An 8,443-nucleotide genomic window follows, 5' to 3' on the forward strand; every position below is an offset into this window, starting at 1 on the left:
TCTGGGCTCTGTCTCCTCCACGAACCCCCCCCCCCCTCCCCGCACCAGGGTCACGAGCACTGCAGGAGGAGCCGGCGGAGGGCAGGAATGCTGCCTCTCGGAGCAGGGTGCTTACACTGTCCCCAGCGCCTCACACGCCTCCCTCCCCTTGGTTTGCAAGGCCCCCAGGGAAGGCAGGACAGGTGTCCTCCCCTGTGCGTTACAGCCGGGGACATCGAGCAGGTGTAGCTACAGCAACGGCGCTGTGCCTTGGTGGGATGTCTGGGGCTGGACTCCGCCCTCTGCCCCCAGGGGCCCTGCGGCTCCTCCAGGACTCAGTGATGACCCCTCGCTCCCCCGGGTACCGGACAGTGAGGCTTTGGACCCAGGGCCACCCCTGAGCCTTTCATGAAGTGCTCTGGCTGGAGGAAGGCTGGGCTGTTGGCAAGGATGCAAATCAGATGAAAACCTCAAGCTCCCTTGAGTGGAGACTCTTCCCAGGCAGCCCTGGGGGGAGATGCCCCCGGGTCGGGGGCGGGGGATGATGGTCTTTCCTTCGGTCCTGAAACCACAGAGTCCAGCTCCAGTAAACGCTCGTCCATCAGGCTGGTTAGATGTGGCGCTTAGCGTGACATCACGACCAGAGGGAGAAGGGCTCGCTGGGAGGCTGGGGAAGTTTGGGAACTGGTCCTGAATGGATTAGCATCTCATCTGAATAATGAGGCACGCTATTTATTTTACCATTGGCTTCCCAGAGATAAGTAACAAGGCTCCCTCCCGCGGAATGCCTGGGGGTGGGCTGGCTGGCTGAGCATCACTGGGAGGAGGAAGGGAGTTATTTTTAACTCACCGTTCCAGGAGGAAACACACACACACATCAGAAACGCCGTGGGGGTGACTCTCAGCTGCTGGACAGAGAAATGGCCTGGGGTCTGCCGTGCATCATTTTCCAACTATTCTGATCCCGGCCATTGCTCTAAACACCGCAGGCATCTAAGATTCAGCCCATTTCCGCTCCTTAAATTATATCCTCGCAGTCCGTCCTGGAGCGATTGTTTAATGAAATCTACTTTTATCGGGCAGTGAAACCAAGGCAGATGGCATTCTGATGGGGGCATCAGCCCACCGTGGGCAGTGGGGCGGGGGAGGGGCACTCTGCTGGGGGAGGGGCTCCAACTCAGACACTGTCTGGGCTTGACGTCAGCCTGGTTCTGAGGAAGGATGGATATTTCTGAACTGGAAAGCAATTATTTGCATTCACAGTTGGCTAATGGAGCTCAGAACTTTTTGTAGGGTCACTTACCAGACTGACAACAGGAAGTTTCATTGACTATTTTCCTTATGAACTTCTGGCTACCGGTGGTAGAGGACTGCCGCACCTCTCACATGGGATGGAAAGAAGCCGACCAGATTCCTGGGCGCCTATAATTAATTTCCACACACCATGCTTCGTCTGCACACGGAAGTCTTTTTTGTTGTAACTCTTCATCCATGGATCTAGGTCAGAGCTCTGAACTGTGAGTAAAGGCATCGGAGGTGTCCATCCACTTTTGTGAGTGTGTTAGGAGAACACACGCCAGCACCTGCTAGACTCACAGAGGCAGGGAGAGCATTTGGAAATTGGGTTGGAAAAGACAAGACAGTCGCGCACCAGTTAATTTCATACTCAAGTGACGTAAGCAGTGCTCTACGTTTTGTATTGTTGCCAGTTTGGGGAAGGATACACCCAACCCCAGAAATATTCAACCCCAGAAAATATTCTTCATATATTTTTCACGGGTCTTGGATTTTCACACATAATCTTAGTTTCTTTGCATTCTGAATCTATCTTGTATGAGTGCCAAGTAACAGAATGTTCACCTGGAGGAGTTTAAAACAAGAGAGATTATTATCTCAGACACCAAGACGCCTAAAGTTGGGCAGCCAAAGGGTTGGCTTGGGAGTTTGCCCATGTTTCCAAGGACCCAGACTCTTCCTGCCCTCCTGCACTTTCCTCAGCCTATCTATGGTTTTAAGCCCTCTCCCTCCTGATCACAAAATAGCTGTCAGTGCTCCTACCATCACATCTCCATCCATTCGCAGCCAAAAGCAGGAAGAAATCAAGTTTTGAGTGTTTGTGTTTGGCAAGGGAAGGGGCTCTGACAGAGGTGAACCATCTTGTGGGAGAAATTAAGAGAAAGTTCATCCCTCAACTAAGCGATTCCTGGGGAGGGCAGGGTGGGCACAGCCAGGTCTGAGCACGAGGCAGGCAGCCTGGAGTGGGCCTTCCTAATGGCTCTCTGTAGGTGTGCGGAGAGTTCCCACAAGGGCCTGGGGTCTGCACGAAGGAAGGCAGGGCCACTCGGCTTTCTTAGGGACCGGCCAGATGGAAGGCGGACTGACAGCTTCCACGTTGGCAAAGAATCCAGACGTGGGCTTGGCTTCCGGCCCCAGAGGGGTGGCTGGCAAGGCCTGAGGCTGGGGGTGGGGAATTGGGGGCTCGGTGCCCTGAGGTCCCCCTAGGACCATGCAGGGCCATCAGTGGGTCTGGGGAGGGCGTGATGGTGTGTGCAGGAGCCCTGCTGTGTCACGTCCTCATCCAGAGGATGTCCAGCCGGGTAGGGGGCTCCGAGTGGTTCCTGCCTCCCGGTGTGATGAGCAGGGGGCCATGTAGGCAGTGGTCTGGGGCTCAAAGCTCTGGACACAGCCGGGGCTCCATAATGGGGGTCCTGGGGGCTGGCCATCCGATACAACATCGGAGATCTCCTTTCTGTGATCGTCCACCCACAGAGAGTTCCACAAAGCCCTCAGCCCGGATGCTCTTAACTTGAAAGTCCTAATAAATGGAACTCGTGGGGTGGAAAGTCCATCAAGAAAATACGCGATGAGCAAAGGACAGGCGCCCAGGTTCACGGCCTCTGCGCCGCGGGCGCGCGGGGTTACGGCCCACGCTGGAAGGAAAGGCGACAGCGACCGTTTCGGGCCCAGGCCTCGTGTGCCCCGTCACGGACCGGGAGTCCGCTGTCCTCTGTGCCGGCCGCCCCAGGCCCGCGGCTTGCCCGCCTTCCTTAGACCCCCTTCCGGGTGCCTCTGGCGGTAATAACTGTGTCTCGGGCGCGGTCCTAGTCCCTGCAGCTTTCACTAGTGCAGACGCGACGTGTCCCCGTAAGCCAGGGAGCAGGAGGGTCTGGTGGACTCGCCTCGGACGCCTCAACGGAGTCCGCGTTGGAGAGGAGAGGCCGGGAGCGCGTTTCCCCGGCCGGCGCCTGGCGCGTCCCGCTTTCCCCCGGAGGAATCCGTCTCGGCTCTCGGACCCGAGACCAGGAGGGCCGCCCCTTCCACGCCCCCGCACCTGGGGCCTCCGGGGGACTCGCCGGGCGGAGGCACACGGCAGGGCGAGGTGAACGCCAAGTGCTGCCCCGAGCCCCCGCTGGCCCTGGGCTTCCGCGGCGAGCCGGCCCCTCCCCCCGCCCTCGTTTCCCGGACGTGCGTCCCCGGGGCTCGTCACTCGGGGGTCACCCCGACCCGGCCCGGGCCCCCTCGCGCTGCACGCCCTCTCACGCCGTCTTTGCACAAATCAGCAGCCTTCTTTCACCCTGACACGCTGCTTTCCGTGGAAAACACCAACTGAAGAGGGACTACCCGTTCCCGATGCCGTCACCCACGCATCCCTGACGTCACCACCCACACACCTCTGACGTCACCACCAGCCACCCCTGGCGTCATCACAGCAGCTGAGGCCACCTCGGTCATGGTCGTCCTGAAGGTCAGGGCAACAGCCAATGTGTTTTCAACCCACGACCTTGCACACACTGCTGGTTCCCGGAAGCACGTGGAACTGTGGCAGCAGCTGGCGAGACAGGCCACCAAGGCCTTTGGGGGGTGACCACGGAAGCCCACAGCGGTCCCTGCCGCTGCCACAGCCACCCAGGAACTGCGGGGGGGGGGGGGCTCTATGACATGGGAGGACGGCATCCGAGAGACAGGCCTCACACACCTTGCGTTTTGGTCGATTTTGCCTTCAATTCATGCAGAAGCAGGTCCAGGGTCTGCTACCGGGTCCTAAGTGGTCCCGGGCGTCCCCGCCGCCCCCTCATCTTTGTGTCCGAGCTGCTGTGCCCCGTGCCTGCCACTTACTTAACATTTTTTTTTTAACATATGTCGCTGAACTAACAATGTTTTAAAACAGAAACAACATGAACACGATGAATGGAGAACCGGTGTCGTCTGCCCGAAATAGAAGATAATTATGGAAATAAATGCAACAGAAGGAAAGCCTTACATGGGATGCCGGTTTGCTGGTCACTAACGAGGGCGACGGGGACAATTAATTTGAGGGGAGCTCAGCATGGCTCAGGGACCAGAGCGGGGAGAAGTCCCCCCCACTCCAGAGCTGGAGTCCCCCCCACCCCACAGCTGCAAGGGGAACTACTTCTTCGCCACGAGGTTGACGTTATTAAGCTCAAGTTCCGTAAAAAGAAAAATACTAATATGGTTGAAAACAGTCTGACTGTTCCTAAAATCCCTTCCTCCACCATCACGAGTTTGTGCCCCCCTACTTTGCCGCGGAGGGTGTTGGGCGTCTGCCCGGTTTTGGGCAGGTGGTCGGTCGTGGCCTTTTTGCCACGACCCTCGTCAGAGCGTGGGCCACGGTCGTGGGAGCCTGTCACGGTTGTTCTGTCCCTTTGTGCCCATCGCTGGCGTGGGGAGGTCACTTGTGACCATCAGGGACGCCCCGAGGCGTCTTCTGACATCCAAGAATTTTCCTCTCCCGTCAGAGCAGCAGTGATGCCGGAAGTCCCCTCTCTGTCGCTCTGCCTCCCGTCCCGTGTGCGGTGACATCCCCAGGGTGTGGCATCTGCACTGAGCCGGATTTTTTAGAAGGTATACAGACCAAGAAATGAGGGAAAGCAAAATAAATGTGAAATGACTCTACCTTCCTTTTTTTCTGTATCTCACCTGTTAAATGTTTAGTAGGCACCTCGGGAATGCTTGGCACTCCCAAGCGCGGGGGGGGTATGAGGACGCGGACTCTGGCTTGTTTTTGTCACCGTGATGGTTGACATTGCTGCGGCTTCTTTGTGACTGTGTCTCACTGCCCAGAGGACCGTCTCTCCCTCGGGGACCCACGGGGCTCGGGTCCTGTGAGAGCTCTTTCATACGATTCAGAGGCGAAGTGCTGTCTGGCTTTGGGCTGGGGCCAGGGAGTCGCGGACCGGGTGAAATGACGGACAGCGAGCAGATGCGTCTTTCTTCCTTATTCTTGTTGGTTCGATTTGTAACCGACTGCCTCTTTCCTAGAAATGAGTCTTCAGTGGTATCGAGTTCTCCCTTAGGTCCAGCGCCCGCCCTTGCCCTGCTCTGATTTCTGCCCTGGGGCTGGTCCCGTCGGGCTGCATTTCCTACCCCCCCCCCCCATGCCCACCGGCTTCAGGGTGAATTTGACCAATAGGAAGCGTAGCCCGTGAGGGGGGGGGGGGTGCCCAGGCAGTCCTCCCCCTCCGCGTCGGGCTGTGCTCCGGGCATTCCCTGCAGATTCCCCCTGGTTCTGCTCTTCCCAGGGAGGTCCTCCTGCACGGCCCCACGGGCTCCTGGGGGAGTCCCCACCTGGGGCTACAGCTCCTGGGGATCCTCCCCTTGGAGAGCCCAGCTCCTCCCTCCGTCCCTCAGGCGGTGGTCCCTTCCTGTGGCTACTCCCCTGCAGGCGGCGTGCCCCTTCCCAGTTGCTCATTCCCCAAATCAGCGACTCGTCTCACCCTCCGAGGCTTCTGTTGCGGGTTCTGTCGTCTCGGCGGGACCCCGGCTGAAGCCCCCACTCACAGGCGCACACGCTTCACTTTAAACGGGGAACCCCTGTAGCAAGGGTTCCGTTCGGGAAAGAAGGGGAGTCGCTCGTTCGTTTGTTCTCACATCTCATGAGCATTTATGGGCCTCGCACCTTGTGTCTCCCGAGGGGGCAGAGATGAGGGAAGGAGGCTGATGAGCTGCAGGCTGGCCCGGAAAGGCGGGGGGAGCCTCAGCTGTGTGGGTCCTGGAGGGCTTTTCCTGGCCGGCAAGTGGACAAGTGACAGGATTAGGTCAGCGATTTCCAAAAGTCACCACGACGGCTGCGCAAAGCCAGAAACTGTGTAGACGTGGTCCTCCCCTTCTGGGACTGAGGCTGGTCGGCAAGGTCACGGCCCCTGCCCAGCCGGCTCCTCCCACCTCCACACCCGGGACCCGGGACCCAGGCCCCTTCTCGGGTTCGTCAAGACATGCTGAGTTATTACAAAAACATCCTTTTCTTTAAAAAAAAAATAAAAAACTCAGCTTCTTCTGAAATAAATTTATTCCAACAGGAAACGTAAAATCACCTCCATCAGTGGAAAACCAGTGTTATGGGGCCACAAAGAGCAGGCAACCAAAAAATGTCATGAACACCAGGGAGGTTATTGAATTCTAGCTGGTGTTCCGCCCTGAGCTTGAGGTCTGGTTTCTCTTGGACGGAAGGAAGATTTTCAAGCAACCTATCTGCATGGAAGTAAGATCTCTTAGTGTCCCCAGAGGGACTTGGAAGAGAGTCAAAAAGAAAATCTTTACGGAACGCATGTCTTCATCAAAAGCAAGGAAACGAAAGCTTGACGAAGAAGACCGGCCATGTCCAGAAAGTGGGCAGCTCGTGTTTGCTCGTGAATGTCAGGAACGTTCCTCTTTGTTAAAGAGCCTGGAGCATGTGGTCTGGAGGAAATGTCCCGCACGAATCGCTCCGCCAGATTAGTTCGTGGCCCGCGCAGGCCCTTGAGATGGAGACCCCGGCCCCACGTGTGCTAAGTCTGCGGGAGAGACTCCCGATACGGGCTCCGTCCCAGGCGGAGTGGGGGAGGGGGGGGTTCGTGCAGGCCTGGGGCCCAGATGCGGAGGTGGCCACAAGGTCAGATCAAGGTCAACAGCTCCTGTTCTCGCTGCTCTTTGAAGCCTGGATGAGCAAAACCGAAGGCTTGTTTTAGGGATACCGCTGTCTTCGAATGCGATGTTGGAATCTCGTTCGGCCCCGAGCAAATTGGAGATGGCAGCGGCTGTGTCCTCTGTCTAAACCCGGCAGATTCTCCCAAGTGGAAACTTGCGAAATTGCATTATTTGTCTCAAGTCTTTATCCCGTAGGATCTATTGATGAACATAAACGGGAAAATAAAATTAAAGTTGTGTGAAAGATTAAAGCTGTCTCGTGCTAATGAGAGACATCTGTTTATCCCTGTTTTGTAAATGTGCGCTCACCCACTAGACAGGATTTTTTTTTTTTTAAGTTAGACATAAAAGTTAAAAAAAAAAAAAAAAGAAGTCAAACAAATCAAAGATGGTTGCCGGTACTCAGGGAAAATTGACAGAGCCAAGGCCAAATTTAGTTAGAAAAGCCGTGTTTAGAGAAAGGATCTGGAGTGTTGTTTCACAGTTTCTGACGCACGTGTTTGAAATTCCGTCACGCAAATGCTCCTTCTCGTGCTCACCCAGACCGTCCCTCATTTGTCTCCGGGACAGGAATTGACGGCCTGTCTTCCACGAGTGGGATGATTCTAGAGCTGGGGATGAATTAGCAAATAAGCCAGACACGGGTCCTGCCCTCAGGGAGACTGGGTCGTGTTGGATGAGGCAGACAGAGATCAGGGCGGCTAATAGTGACCTCGCCTTCACCATGTGATGGACACTTTCCTAAGGGCTTTTCCTATATATTTACCTTTTTTTTTTTTTTTAAAGCTGGCTTCATGCCCAGCATGGAGCCCAGTGCGGGGCTTGAATCCACAACCCTGAAGTCAAGACCCAAGCTGAGATCAAGGGTCAGATGCTTAACCAGCTGAGCCACCCAAGACATCCAATGTATTTGCTTTTTAAAATCCTCTGACAATTCTAAGAGGTAGCAGCTCTTATTATTTTTGTGCCCATAACACGGGTGAGCCAAATGAGGCACAGAGAGGTTAGACAACCAGCCCGAGATCACACAGTAGGTGTCAGGAAGCATCAAGCGCCGTGAATCCTCAAGCAGAACAAGACGGTAGCGCGTGAGTGATGAGGAGGAGGAGGTCGGGAAAGCCATTTGCATTCTCTTTGTGGCTGGTTCCCGCTCTTGGTTCATGACCCTTCCCGGCTCAGCCTCTGTGCCAGGTGGCGAGTGTCCGAGGTGAGTCCTTTGGTCGTGCTCTGGACCTCAGTGCCGGGCAGGGGGCCGGGGAGGGGTGGCTTGGGCTGGATCAGGCAGGCGGAGGCACAGGTGAGTAGACTGTGGGTCCCCAGGGCTTCCTTACACCTGCCGATTCTTCCCACCTCCAAAGCCCCAGGCTGAATAAGAAATGATAATACATAATGTCTGTGGCACAACGATGGCCCCCCAGACATCCACATCCTGTTCCCTGGGAACTACGAATTTGATACCTTATGTGGCGAAAGGCATCTTGCAGACGTGATTCGGTGAAGGACCTTAGGATGAGAGGTGAGCCTGGGTTATCAGGGTGGA

This window comes from Martes martes, assembly GCF_963455335.1.
Source record: "Martes martes genome assembly, chromosome: 13".
Taxonomy (NCBI): domain Eukaryota; kingdom Metazoa; phylum Chordata; class Mammalia; order Carnivora; family Mustelidae; genus Martes; species Martes martes.